Raw genomic sequence first — 14,533 nt, 5'->3', positions numbered from 1 at the left:
AGCTGCAACCAAATGTTGTGTTTACTGCTGGGCAAATACCATTTCCCAGCAACAGCTGTGCTGTTAGGGGGTGGGGGGATGCATGCTTTTGATGCCAACTGAAGACAGCCTCAAATGTATTGTGCAATTGAACTGTATCCCAGAACCATCTTTGGCTATAGCAGATTGATAATGTTGCTGATCAGGACATAAGATGTTTAGAGTTGGCCATGCTGCATCACTTGTTTCAGGCTTCTTACAAATATAACAACAAATAATATTTATATACCGCTTTTTAACAGAAGTGTTCAAAGTGGTTTACATAGAGACATTATAAATAAATAAGATGGATCCCTTTCCCCAAAGGGCTCACAATCAATCTATCTATCTATCTGATAGACACCAGCAAGAGTCACAGGAGGTACTATGCTGCGGGTGGATTGGGCCAGTTGCTCTTCCCCTGCTAAATAAAGAAAATCACCATGTTTTAAAAGTGCCTCTTTGCTAAGTTAGCAGGGGTATAAGCAGAGACTGTGCTTAAGGCTGCATATTCTGAGCATCTTAAATAATTGCCAACAGGCCTATAGACACTGGCCGACATGCTGCATAGTGACATGCCAGTGTTCCCAACCTGCCATGGCTGTTGCGCACATGGAAGGCGACTCAATGGTGTTTGTCCTAGAGCACACTTGTGCAACATCACCAAGGCTGCTTTCCATGTGTGCAGCAGCCCCCACGGGTCGAGAATGCTGGCGTTTCACTGTGCAGCATGTTGGCCAGTATCCTGTGTATGCAGCAATTCTACAGGACCACAAAATGGCTTATTTTACATCTGAGAGCAGCACACCTGCATCTTTATGGTTAATTCTGTATCTGACCTTTGTTTCACCAAGACCATAACCTGCTTTCCTTCTTATTTTCCTAAGAGACAAAAATGCACGTGGATACAATTGGTCGTACCTGCTTCATTCCTAACAGATATCCTAAAGCAGGCCATGTCATTACCCTATAAACATTCAACCAAGTAGTGTATTGGATGTCTTCAACTTGAAGTAGTTAGAGCCCCTAGAATTGATGCTGCATCTTCTACAAGGGACTTTCCCCACACCTTTTTGCACCTCCTCTGGAATGGAGGGTGTGGGTTCAGATATTGGCCAAATTTACCCCAAAATCCCTGCAAGCTATCAGGGAGCACTTCACACACAATTTGGGGTTTTCACTGCACGTTAGAGTGTAGTCTGATTTATATCCGGGGTTAAAAAAAAATCCACCTTCTGTGTTGGTTTTTTGGGGCAACTTTGAACTCACAGTAAAGCTTGCTGTCTCGGAAAGCTCCAGGAGGGCAGGGAGAGACTTCTGATTCCTGGCTCTGTTACTGCCTCTTCTTTTGGATCCTCTGCGGCATGTAAGACATATCTGCCTATTGCACAAGCCAAGTCAAATCAATTTACTGCCTGCAATCTATGTTCTTTGTGTTTTGTTAATAAACCTGACTTTTTGATTAATTGCAGCTGGTGTGTTCTCGTTTGGGAAAATTCCATTATGTCACCCTATGTTGCTGCTTCAGGCTTCTTAGGCAAAGTATTATAAATGTGTGTCCCAACCCTCAAGGGGCGTTGGATGGGCAGAAACTAGAAACTGGCCAAGTTGTGACTCAGTATCTCCCGTTAGATCTCTCCCCCCCCCTAATACTGCACAGTCCTACTGCTCTGGTAGCGCATTAGGTGGTAGAAGCTATTTACGTCGTAGATATTTCAAGATGGATCCAGTCCATACTGGTAAAGCTGCAGCAGCTAGGCACTCCTCCAGGAATGTAGTTACAACAGAACAAAGTGAGACATTTGTCTAAGGGAGAGGGGATGCCAGCTGGGCAACAGCACATTTTTTGCTCTCCCCCTCCCACCTCCCTGACTTCCTAGCACACTAGGCTGCCTATCATAGGATTCGTCTTGGCTTCAAGCTGAAAAATCCTCTTCAGGAGGGGCGGGGAAAGGAGTGTCAGGCAGCATTCCTTCCTCCTCTCCCCATGACTGGCTGGCTATGTGCTCAGGCGCAGCCCACCTCTCCGTCGGCCTGACTGACAGGCTCAGCAGAGAGGGAAATGCTACCTAGGGGTGTGCATGGAACTGATTCTGGCAGTTTGGTTCGAATTCGAACTGGACTGCTGGTCCGTGAGCCAGTTCAAGTTGAACCAGTTCAATTTGGGGTATGTGTATAAAGGGGAATCCATTACGGATTTACCTTTACAAGCGAAGGGGGGAAACCCTGCCTTTAAAATACTTCTAATGGCGGCCTGGTGGGAGAGGGTGGCCACCTTACCACCACCAGTGGCGGCTCACCTAAACTCCGGACCAGGTCCGGTGGACCAATGTGGCCTGGTTCCAGCCTCCATGCATGCAGAGGCCATTTGTGTGACTTCGGTGCATGTGTGGAAGCCCATTGCGTGATGATGCAAATGTGCATCATCAACCAAATGGCTTCTATGCATAGGCGGATGTCACTCAAATGGCCTCCACACATGCATGAAGGACAGAACCAGGCTGCGCTGGTCTGCTAGAGTGCCAGACCCTGCCTGAAGTTTAGAGGAGACGCCGGTGGTAAGGTGCCCTCTCACCACCCCATCCACTTTTAGAAATATTTAGGGTTCTCTCCTTTGCTTGTACATCTCTCTGGATTCCCCTTTACAAGCATACCCCTCAAACTGCCAAACCAGTTCCATTCAAATTGGGGTTGGTTCAAACTTGGAACAGCATCCCTTTTTGGGGGGGCCAGTCCAGTTCGAGTTTGAACCAGCCTAACCAGCCTGGTTCTATTCAAACCAGGTTAGAACAGAACCGGTTCTGCCCATCCCTAATGCTGTCAGCTGAGCATCAGCCAGCATGCACCACTTGGCAGAACACCACTAGATTATTATTCGACTAGCAATATGTCTTCCAAATGGTGGGAATGCTTAGAGGAGCATAGGCAGAACAGGGTGCATTAGCTGAGTAGAACAGTCAGTGCCAGTCCTAACTTCTCTCCCGTTTGTTTAATTCTACCTCTTTTTCAAATGTTTGTCTTACTGCTACAGAACTGGCCTTAAACCCCAGCACTTTCCCCAGATGGTGGGCTTTACCATGGGATTAAGTGGGTTAAAGTGCAGTGAGTTAGGAGAGCATATATTAGCTGCATATAAGTGCAGTATAGATAATTCGGAGAAGCCTGGGAGCTGTACACATCGGTGTTGTTTTAATAGGGTTCCTCTCCGTTCCTTGCAATTTTTTTTCTGTGCACCATTCATAGCGCTTGCTCCCTGGGCTTTCTCTGGCCCTGTCTGGCCTATGGCTTTTTAGAGGAGGTGGGGCACAGTTCCTCCTCTTTCCTACCTGGAGTGTGTCTTTGAAATTTTTCAATTGGGCCCATGACAATTTATTTCATTTTACTTATTTTTGTGAAGATTTTTGCAAGACCAACGACTTGCCAAACCAACCAGATTGACATGCCCCCCCCCACCCCCACCATCAAAAAGCCTGTGGTAAAAATCCTGTCTATTGCCAGCATGTGGCACTCTTCCAGGGGCAGAACTGTAATCCAGCACTTAGCGGCGGCCCCTCTTCACACATGCAGGTTCCACTCCAATATAGTCTTACACTTGGTTGTGTGTGTGTGTGGTGGGGAGACACATCTAGGCGCACACTGCACATACTACCATCTACTTTTCAGAAGATCCAAATCAGGGCCCTCAGCAACCCTAATTTACTGGGAGAGAACACCCCCAATCTATGACCCATGATGAAGTAGGCTGAAGTGTGTACCTGGGACAGAGCCAGACAGCTTCCAAAGAACTGTGTCTTAGAAGCTGCCCAGTATCTGTTTATGCAACATGCTGCAGGTAAGGCCTATCAAAGCCAAGCCAGGGCTGAGAGCGGTCACACCTAAATTTAATGTGTTCAGCTCAGGGTCTCTGAAGCGGATAGCTTAAACTGGAGTTTGAAGGGTGCTGGTCTGTTGACTAAGCAACGATGGAAATATCAAGTTCCCAGTATTCATACCCTGCACTGCTAAACTACTACAATCTACATTTCAGAAGATCCAAATCGGGGGCAGAATGTATACCAGGCCGGGCCAATCCAGAGATGTTGCACTGCCTGCCAATCACAGTGGCTGATGCCACACATTCCTAGTCCCTTCTGCGCTTGAAGAGGGCTCAGAGATCTAAGCACACACCACTCCATATAACTTACAAGGGTTAGATCCCAGGCTAGACCCTGAGGTTCAAGTCTACCGACAAAGTCCTTGAATTAACTGGGGCAATCTCGTTACCATTCAGAAGTGCCAGTGATGTAGCTGACATAGCACATGAGCAGAGGTTCAAGGGTCACTGTTTTTAATGGGATAATTGACCAACTGTTCAAGTATCTTGTGCAGCAGCACAAGCCAGGGAACCTTCTCCCCCAGCTATTACGAACACATTGTCAGCAGGAGAACACTTTTGTTAACAGATAGTTCAAGTAAATAGACATTTCCTCAGGCCCCTCTTTTATCTCTCTCATACAACATCGTCATTTAGGCCCATCCAAATGGGGATGTTGCTTTAAAACTTGCAACACCACACACATTGCATGCTGATCTCAGCATAACTGGAGCCAAGAAAGCCTACGTATATCCCAGAGCCCGGGGGTGGGGGGTGGGTTGTGCTGGAGAGTTAATAACCAGAAGTGCTTTCAATAAATGACAAGAGAGCCAGCATGGTGTAGTGGTTAGAGTGCTGGACTAGGACCGGGGAGACCCGAATTCAAATCCCCATTCAGCCATGATACTTGCTGGGTGACACTGGGCCAGTCACTTCTCTCTCAGTCTAACCTACTTCACAGGGTGGTTGTGAGGAGAAACCAAAGTATGTAGTACTGGGCTCCTTGGAGGAAGAGCGGGATATAAAATGTAAAAAATAAATAAATAAAAGAACACATTTCTTTTAATACTACTTCAAAAATTATGAATATAGTTAGCGTGTGTCACATTAACATGGAGAGATCAATTTTTACTCTGAATGACAATCTTTACAAATGTTTCCCCCCACCTCCGCAGGAGACATGTTATGTATTACCACTTGTCAGAGTTTTGCTATAAGACTCAGTCCACTGGAAAGTTCCCTTGTACAAGCCCCGCTGAAATGAATAGGAGCTGTGCAAGAGCACTGCTATATATAGCCATGACTTTCATCCAGTAACGGGGGGCCTAGAAAAAAGCATGAAGCTTGCTATCAGAAGATTTATGAAACGCACCACGTTTCTAGTGCTCATGCCTGCACAGAGATATGAGTGGTTTCTACAGAATCCTTAGAAAGTAAAGGGACATTGTCTGGCCAGGGCTTCAGATAATTAGCGAATGATGCTGTTTCAAGTTGTGCATATCCCTTTTCTTCCTGCCCAGAACATGAGGGAAGCAGGTGGCTTGTAAGAATCCCAACAACCATTCTCCAGTAAAATACTTGCCATGGAAAATCTTTAAACCCGAAATTCGAAATCCTGTAGTGGTTCTTAAACTTGGGACCCCAGGAAGTTTTTTACACCCGACTTTTTAGTATGCATCTCTTCCGGAATGGAGGTGTGCGGCCACATACTGGCCAAATTTACCCTGAAGTCCCTGTGAACTATCAGGGAGCACTTCACACATACTTTGGTTTTTCATCACGTGTTAGAGTGTAGCCCAATTTATATGCGGGGTTAAAAAAATACACTTTTTGAGTTGGTTTTTTTGGGTAAATTCGAACTCACAGTAAAGCCTCACAGAAAACCTGCAGTAAAGCCATCTGTCTGGGAAAGCTCCAGATGCTGATGGATTAGAACTCCCAACACTCCAGCCAACAACATCTGGGGACCCAAGTCTGAGCATCTCTGTTGTAAATGAAGCAATTTCATTTGCAGAATCAGATACAACCTGTATCAAGGATGGCTAGCATTTCAGCTACAGGATATATGCAGAGGTACATAAATCTAAGTAACAAGTCTACTATGGAAGCATACTCATATTTTGTCCAAACATACCATCTTCCTTCCCAGATCAAGCTCAGAGGAAACCAGCTCTGTATGTTTGCTTCATAAGTGGGCTCTGCACAGCTCTGATTGGCTGGAACAGATAATGTCACCAAAACAACTTCCTTCTTCCCAGAGGAGCTTTTCAATGATTTTAAAATGGACTGTACTAAAAAACAAAAACAAAAACCTTTATTCAGAAAATTAAGCATTTATTTAAAATGTATATACCGCATTTCATTAAAACCACCTCAAAGTGATTTACAATATAGTTAAGAACAATGTAAATCAACAAGGCCATTAATACAAATATTTAATTTATATATTTAAAAATACATATCAATTAATCAGTTAAACATGAACACTATAAAAATAAAACAGCATTCAGAGCAGGCGGCAGCAGCAAAGAAAACAACACACCTATCAAAAAGCCCAGGTAAAAAGACAAATTTGTACTTGTCTTCTAAAACTGTAATGGATACTGAGGGGTGGATGCTTACTGGGAGAGCATTCCAAACAAAGCCCGGGAGGCAATGACCGAGCAGGCCCTGTCCCGCATGCATAACAACTGAGCCTTCCTCATTGTCAGCACGGGAGCAAAGCCTGCTCCAATGATCTGGTCAGGAGGGCAGAAACCTTTGGGAGCAGGCAGTCTTTCAGATACCCAGGGCCCAAACCGTTAAGGGCTTTAAAAGGTCAAAATGTACTTTATGCAGCACGTTCAACATGTAAATAGGTAGACACAGCCCCACTTGAAGTAGTGGAGGAGGAAAAGACAATGGACTGAATCGGTCCAGTTCACCAGTTAGTAAAGCTGTCAGCTGCATTCTGAATGTGGATGGAAGCTGGGTTCAACCCACTGGGGGAAATGGGGTGACACCCACAGTTGACTCCTGATTTTTTAATATACTTGTATGTACTCTTAGAATACCTGTACCTTTAACTGTTGCGTAGACAAGAAAATGGTGGCTGGTGCAGCTGTTTAAACTGCTGAAGCAGTTTGGTATGACAAACTGCATATGCTCAAACTCTCTCCCTTACACAACAGCTGAAAAGCTACAATACAGAAAGCCTCATGTTGACCTTTCCTCGTATATGCCAGTTTGATGACTTCTTCTCCCCATATCCTGCTTTATTTTTTTAAGATCTGCACAATAATAAATGAAGCTGCTTAAAACTGTATTGTTTAAATCTGTATTTGATTGCTAGCAGCCTTGGCATCATGAAGATGGGGCATCCACTTCCTCCCTTGTTTGCCACCAGCCTGAGAATGAGAAGGTGGAAGATGCCAATGAGGAAAGGGCATTAGAGGCTCTATTAGGGACGGAGCCACCGTTGGGTCAATGGGTTCAAAGAACCCGGGCCGCCAATGAAAAAGGCCACCGAACCCCGTGGCTCGGGCTCCAGATATGCTAACATCCAAATTTATTTCTCCATATCAATGTCATTGGGAGAAGGCATAACTTCCCTAAATGCCTGCCTGGAGGTAGTAATGGGCTGGATGAGGGATAACAAACTGAGGCTGAATCCAGATAAGATGGAAGTACTTATTGTGCGGGGTCGGAACTCGAGAGACAATTTTGATCTGCCGGTTCTGGATGGGGTCACACTGCCCCAGAAGGAACAGGTACACAGTCTGGGGGAGCTTCTGGACAAAACTGTCCCTGGTGTCACAGGTTGAGGTGGTGGCCAGAAGTACTTTTTATCAGCTTTGCCTGATACGCCAGCTGAGTCCGTTTCTTGAGATGAATGACCTCAAAACAGTGGTACATATGCTGGTAACCTCTAGGCTGGATTACTGCAATGTGCTCTATGTGGGGCTGCCTTTGTACGTAATCTGGAGACTGCGTAAGAACATAAGAACAGCCCTGCTGGATCAGGCCCAAGGCCCATCTAGTCAAGCATTCTGTTTCACACAGCGGCCAACCAGATGCCACTGGAAGCCTATAGGCAGGAGTAGAGGGCATGCCCTCTCTCCTGCTGTTACTCCCCTGCAACTGGGGAGTAACAATCCTGCCACTGGGGCTGGAGGTGGCCTATAGCCTTCCGACTAGGAGCCGTTGATAGACATAGGCCCCTGATCATCTTGGTCACCCTCTTCTGCTTCTTTTCCAGTTCTACAATGTCCTTTTTTAGATGTGGTGACCAGAATTGTACACAGTACTCCAGATGTGGCTGCACCATCCATTTGTATAAGGGCATTATAATATTAGCAGTTTTATTTTCAATCCCCTTCTTAATGATCCCTAGCATGGAATTGGCCTTTTTCACAGCTGCCGCACATTGAGTTGACACTTTCAACGAGCTGTCCACCACAACCCCAAGATCCCTCTCTTGGTCAGTCACCAACAGCTCAGATCCCATCAACGTATACTTGAATTTGGGTTTTTTTTGCCCCAATGTGCATCACTTTACATTTGCCAACATTGAACCACATTTGCCATTTTGTCACTCACTCCCCTAGTTTGGGGAGATCCTTTTGGAGCTCCTCACAATCTGCTTTGGATTTCACTACCCAAAAGAGTTTGGTATCATCTGCAAATGTGGCCACCTCGCTGCTTACCCCTACTTCTAGATCATTTATGACCTACGCCAGGAACTAGACAGGGAGAATGCATCCCTGTTGCTTCTCCTGGACCTCTTGGCGGCGTTCGATACCATCAGCCATGGTATCCTTCTGGGCCGGCTCTTGAGTATGGGAGTCGGAGGTACTGCGTTGCAGTGGTTCTGGTCCTTTCTTGAGGGGAGGGTCTAGAAGGTGGTGCTGGGGGACTGCTGCTTGTCTCCGTGGCCACTGGCCTGTGGGGTCCCACAGGGTTCGGTCTTGTCCCCCATGCTGTTTAACATCTACATGAAGCCACTGGGAGAGGTCATCCAGGGGCTTGGACTGAGTTGTCAGCAATATGCGGATGACACTCAGCTCTATCTCTCCTTGTCACCTGACCCTAGGGATGTGGTGGATGTCCTGAATCGGGTATTGGAGGCTGTGATGGATTGGATGTGGGCTAATAAACTGAAATTGAATCCGGACAAGATGGAGGTACTGTTGGTCAGTAAGACAGCCAATTGGGATGAGGAGATTTTACCGGTTCTGGATGGGGTTGCACTCCCCTTGAAGGAGCAAGTATGCAGCTTGGGGGTACTACTAGACCCGGCTCTGCTTTTGGAAGCTCAGGTGGAGGCGGTGGCCAGGGCTGCCTTTGCACGGCTTCGGCTAGTGCGCCAGCTGCGTCCCTTTCTCAAGAAGGCAGATCTGGCCATGGTTACCCATGCCTTAGTCAAGTCACGGCTGGATTACTGTAACACACTCTACGTGGGGCTGCCCTTGAAGAATATCCAGAAACTGCAGCTAGTGCAAAACACGGCAGCTAGGGTTCTATCCGGAGCTGTCCCATGGGAGCACATCACACCCATTCTGAAAGAGTTGCACTGGCTGCCAGTTTGTTTCCGGGTCCAATTCAAGGTGCTTTGACCTTTAAAGCCCTTAACAACTTGGGCCTGGGTACCTGAGGGACCGCCTGCTCCCAAGGGTTGTTGCCCACTTGACAAGGTCATCTGAGGGGGCTCTGCTCCGGGTGCCGACAATGAGGGAGGTTCAGCTGTCGTGCACTCAGGACAGGGCCTTCTCTGTTGCTGCCCCCAGACTTTGGAATGCTTTCCCAGTGGCCCTTTGCTCCTCGGACTCCATCACAGTTTTTAGAAAGTGTGTTAAATCTTGGATTTTTATCCAGGCTTTTACATGATTGTTTTTATTGCTGCTTCTATGTGTTTTTACCCATGTATAGTTTTTATGCTCGTATTTTATAGATTTTAAATTTGGTTTGGTTTTATATTTTTAGCTTATTATTTTTATTGTCATTTTATTGTATGTTTTTTTAAACTTTTGTAAACTGCCTTGAGATTGTTTTTAATGAAAAGTGGTATATAAATTCAACAATAAATAAATTTATGAATCAATTAAAAAGCACTGGTCCCAGTACAGATCCCTTGGGGACCCCACTTCTTACTTCCCTCCACTGTGAAAACTCTCAATTTATCCCTACCCTCTGTTTCCTGTCCTTCAACCCGTTAGCAACCATATATGTACTTGTCCCCTTATCCCATGACTGCTAAGTTTTCTAAGGAGTTTTTGATGAGGTAACTGGCCCTATCCATCCCCAGCACAGTACCTCCAGAAGGCTGGAGTCTTCTTCGGGACACAGAGAGGGCAACGTAGGACCAGTGAGATCCCTCCTTGTCACGGCTAGCCAGGGACCTCCCTTAATTAACCCTTTAGTTGCCCAAGAATTGCAAACAGGCCCTCAGGCTACCCAAGAATTGCAAACTGAACAGGGATTGCAACATATTTCCCTGCCTTTGGTTATGCCTCCTGCCTGGCAGGATTGGATTAAAGAAACCTTGTCTATGTCTTTGAAACAGGTTCTAAAAAAGGATAAAAAGTCTAAGAAAAGGAGCAGGGATCACCCCATATCTCCCTCCTCTTCTGAGGAGTCATCCTCCCAACCACCCAAGAAGGCTAGGCGCAAGAGGAAGCATGCTGTTGTGGAGGGCCTTCATAGTTCCCATCCACAGGGACCAGTTGCATTGGTGGATTTAAGAGCGGGGTGGATGTTCATCAGAGGGGTCTGTGGGGGGGAATGCCCTGACATTACATCCAACAATCCTCTACCACCACTCCTTCCAAATGAGCCACTGGCTCCTGTCCTGCCTGTATCTCCAATCCCTTCTGGTACAGGAACTACACTTATTAACTTGGCAATTAACCTACCCCTGCTAACTTGGCAAAGTGGCACCTTTTAATGTGGAGATTCTCTTTATTTAGCAGGGGGAGAGTAACTGGCCCTATCCATTCCTCCAGTGACTGTAGCTGGTGTCTAGTTTCTTTTTAGATTGTAAGCCCTTTGGGGACAGGGATCCATCTTATTTATTTATTATTTCTCTGAGTAAGCCACTCTGAGCCATTTTTGGAAGGGCGGTATAGAAATCGAATAAATAAATAAAAATAAAAATAATAAAACTTTGTTGAAAGCTTTTTGGAGGTCCAGGTATACTATGTCAACTGGCTCACCCTTATCCACACACTTGTTGACAGTCTCAAAGAACTCCAAAAGCAGTTGGTCCAGAATGCAGTGGCCAGGTTGGTCTCTGGGTCATCTAGGAGAGACCATATTAACTCCTGTGTTGAAAGAACTACACTGGGTGCCAATATATTCCTGGGCAAAATACAAGGTGCTTGTTATTAACTATAAAGCCCTAAAAGCTTAGGCCCTGGGTAAGAGAACATTTGCTTCACTATGAGCCCCACCACCTGTTAAGATCATCTGGAGAGGTTTGTCTGCAGTTGCTGCCAACTTGTTTGGTGCCTCCTCGGGAATGGGCCTTCGCCATTGCTGCCCCTGGACTTTGGAATGCGCCCCCTGTTGAAATAAGAGCCTTCCCATCTCTGGCAACTTTTTAAAAGGCACTGAAGACACATTTATTCACCTAGGCTTTTAATCAGATTTATGCTTTTAATTTTTAATGTTGGTTTTAAATTATTTTAATGTTAATGATAATCTTAATGATTTTAAAGTTTTAATTGATTTAATGTTTTAAATGATTTTAATTGTAAACTGCCCAAAGATGCAAGTTTTGGGCAGTATAAATTTTTTTAAAATAAACTAAATAATAAATATAGTTCTGCCCTGAGGAAGCATGTAAAGGTTTAAGAGGGCTTATTAATTTTAGTCAGTCACGGTCTTGCATGCAAGTTCATAAAAATGTTACTAAGCTAAAAATAATTTTTATTAGCTTGTTTGCATACACTACCTCAATCATGATGGCACATAAACAGCATGAAAAGGAAAAAAGGATCCAACTCTCTATCCAATTTGCAGGAACTTCCCTTCTTGTCCGCCTATGTATTGCTCGCCACAGACGAGTAGCAATATACAATCCTGAACTGAGGTCATTAATCTATATATATAAAGGCTAAGGGCATACATGGCACATAGTGCTTTACTAATTGGAGGTAACAGAGCAGAAGCACTGTGTTGATTGGCCAGTGGGGATTCCATATGCAAATAGGGAGGAGGAGCCTGTGAGGGTTAAGTCAGTTGGAATGCAACTGTTACTGGTTGGAAGATGTGCTCGATTGTAGAGGAATCTATCTATCATAAACAAGTTGTTCTAATAAGAACTAATCAGTTTACTTTCCTTTCACTGTCTCTACAACTCGACTATATTTGGTTCAAATCGAGGTCTACAAGTTAGATCTCTTGCACCTCAAATGCTTATGCGTCCGCCATCTTGGATTGGGGTGGGTGACATAATTACAAACTACACCATTGAGGTGTCCCTGTGTGTCACTCACTACAACTGTACCAAATCTGGTTCAAATTGGTTAGACAGTCCTCAAATTAGAGCGCCTTAAAATTTCACACATCCACCATCTTGGATTGGATCATTGGACATCATTGCAAACTACAGCATTGGGGCATCCCTATGTGTCCATACAGAAAAGAATAGTGGGAAGGGGTCTTCAAAGAGAGGGCATGTGAGGGAGGAAAGAGCCCTTTCAGGAGAAGGAGGCTGCCACTGTGCGAATTAGATGAGGAAACTAGATGAACAAGCCCTCTTAACTCAGGAAGGACGAGAAAGAAAGAAGGGAGGGGATGAAAGAAGGGAAGAGATGGGAAGAAAGACAGAAGGGAAGAGAGAGCGGAGGAGAGAGAAAGAGAGAAAAAGAAGGAGGGCGAGGGAAGAGAGAAAAAAGGAAGGGCAGGGGGCGGGCCAGGGCCTGTCAGCAGCCTGAAGGGAAAGAGTGGTTATGGCAGCAGTGGCAGCAAGGAAGGGCCTAGTCAACCACTGTTGCTGCTTTTGCTCCTGCAGGGAGGAGCAGGAGCGGTGCTCAGGTGAGGAGGTCTCTGGGGTTAGGGGACTGCAGCTTGGCCAATCGGCGCTGGCAACACTGCAGTTGCGACCAAGAGGGGTGAGGAGGATGGGACAATGGAATGGAGGAGCAACCAAGAGGGGTGAGTGGGATAGAAGCAACAGGATGGAGGAGGAGGAGCAGAAGCATGACTCATGTGAGGGTGGAGAGATCTCTGAGGTGAGGGGGCTGTGGCAGAGGGTGAGGGGAGCAATCAAGTACTAGCATGCAGACGCTAGTAACTTTTAAACCCTGAGGAGCAGATACAAGATGGCATCACAGGGCTCTTCTGACCTCAAGCCAGTGAGCAGAACAACAACAACAGGTACTTCCTATTTGAATGGCAACCACCATTCAATGTCGCCAATGTCGATTCTCAACCTGCCCCTTCCTTCACAGCCACCAATAATTTGTTTGGCTTATCTCCATCTATCTGGCACAGCCCTGCCCTGGCACAGCCGCATGCCTGCACTCTCTGACTCATATACAACACTCTAGAATCGTCCATGGCATGCCATGGGCACCTTCCCTTCCCTTTCATGCCCCAGCTTGACGTTCAGAGTAGATTGCCAGTACTCGAACTGTGTCACTGCCTACCCATGTTTGCGTGGGAGCTGAGTGGCCTGGAAAGAAGAGGCAGCCACAGATCAAGAGATTACTCACTTTTTGGTTGGAGCACCCATGCCTTGGAGCCACTGGCAAGATTTTTAAGAATCAAGGAAGCCTTGAATAGGCCCAGCTCAAAAGAAGCATAAGGGAAGACGAGTGGGTTGTTTCTCCTGGGGGATGAGCTATGTGCTCAGAACTGTCTACCAGTTCACCTACCTAGCAAAACAAGTAGCTTGATCACAAAGGTAAGATGCAGCAAGATAGGATCAAAGTTCATAAAGGCTAGTTCTCAGAGCCACGCTTTAAGCACCTTGTTGGCCCTGACATGCTTGCTTTTTCAAATAATGTGTAAATTGTTTGCACTGGGGGCCAAGCTGGATGAAGAGCAGGGTTAAAGCTCTGCTACCCCCGCATTGTCGTCCCAATCCACAACCCACCCCTGCATATGCTATTTACAAAAACACCATGACCAGCACCACCAAAGACCTGCTTAAAGCTACATCTGATTGGGCCTTACTGAAGTGGTAAGCCTGTACAGTCTGTGCTGGAGGGGGGAGCTCACATGACCAAATAGTCCTCCCTTAAAAAAAACACAAAAAACTTTGCACACAGAAAAGCTAGTATGTAAGGGAGAAGAGTTCTAGCCTAGGCGTCCCCCTGACATGCTTGTTTTCCAGGTGCAGGTTTTTGTTGTTGTTGTTTAAATGAAAGGGCATTTAGTGATGTGAACTCTCACTCGCAGTCTGAAATGGGCACCATCCAGATGCAGATTTACTACCTCAGTGAGAACTAAGTTCCTTGCACTGAGGACCTTCCAGATTACACGCTACAACAGGGTTAAAATGCTTCAACTTGGCAGGATCATATTGAAAATGATCCCCAGAATCTCAAACTCCTACAATGGGAAAATACAGCTATTTATCTGCAACTGACTTGCAACGTTGCAGCACTATAACGCAAAGATAAAATCCGAAATAAGGCACTGGAAATGCGAACGGCCCCTTGCTGACAGCGCAGGGAC

General features: G+C 45.9%; 1 protein-coding gene across 2 annotated transcripts in view; it reads right to left on the bottom strand.

Moving 5' to 3' along the window:
* The window catches only part of S1PR2 (sphingosine-1-phosphate receptor 2), an 88,080-nt gene that overhangs the window by 24,898 nt on the left and 48,649 nt on the right, over positions 1-14,533 (bottom strand). For both annotated transcript variants that reach the window (XM_053302770.1, XM_053302771.1), the window contains exon 2: positions 6,006-6,162. The gene's annotated coding sequence lies outside the window, so the exon portion shown is untranslated. The remainder of the gene's footprint in view (positions 1-6,005; positions 6,163-14,533) is intronic.

Source organism: Hemicordylus capensis, chromosome 2, assembly GCF_027244095.1.
Source record: "Hemicordylus capensis ecotype Gifberg chromosome 2, rHemCap1.1.pri, whole genome shotgun sequence".
Lineage (NCBI taxonomy): Eukaryota > Metazoa > Chordata > Lepidosauria > Squamata > Cordylidae > Hemicordylus > Hemicordylus capensis.
The sequence above is the reverse complement of the archived record's forward strand: the minus strand, read 5'-3'. Positions and strand labels throughout refer to the sequence as shown.